The sequence below is a fragment of the Penaeus monodon genome, chromosome 29 (assembly GCF_015228065.2).
Source record: "Penaeus monodon isolate SGIC_2016 chromosome 29, NSTDA_Pmon_1, whole genome shotgun sequence".
Lineage (NCBI taxonomy): Eukaryota > Metazoa > Arthropoda > Malacostraca > Decapoda > Penaeidae > Penaeus > Penaeus monodon.
In genome coordinates this window covers 35,583,124-35,583,793 of record NC_051414.1, presented here as the reverse complement: position 1 = coordinate 35,583,793, position 670 = coordinate 35,583,124, and positions in this window count along the sequence as shown.

Below are 670 nucleotides of genomic sequence, written 5' to 3'. Positions count from 1 at the left end.
CGTGGAAAATAATGTTTCGCTAACACGTTAAACCTTATTTCACAACCTTTCTTAATTATAATAAACACTTAATTAAAATAAACCTAACCATGAAATTCCTTTACGCTTATTTTACGGGTTAATATGTAATGGGTTGTTAAAGGGGTTACTTCCTCACGCCCACCCAGGAACTACAGTTATTGTAGTTTTTTAAAATTTCAAAATTCCCTTTGGAATTTTAAAATTCCATATGTAACATGTAAGTTCCCATTTCACTGCCAATACGGGTTTTTTTAAAAATTTCCCTTATAATTCAAAGAAAACTATAATTTGTAACTTCAGGGAATTTTTGTAAAAATTAACTTAGGTAATTCGCAAATTTCCTACATTTTGCAAATTCAGGTAATCAGTCGATTGAAGTAATATGCAAAGTCAGGTAACACGTATTCTTTGCCATTTGTAAATTTCCCTTGCCATTTGTAAATTTCCCTTGCAACACAAAATGTAAATATTCCAGTGTTGCTAATGTGTTAAGCACCAGTTTCGAAAAAGGCAAAAGACTTGTCAATATGTGTAGGGTCAACGAAAGAGTCGAAAATCGGGGCTCGCGCATTGCCAACACTGAGCAATGAACTTGCCTCGGGAAGACAAATCATTTTTTGCATGTTGCATTTTTTACTGATGGCTTTCC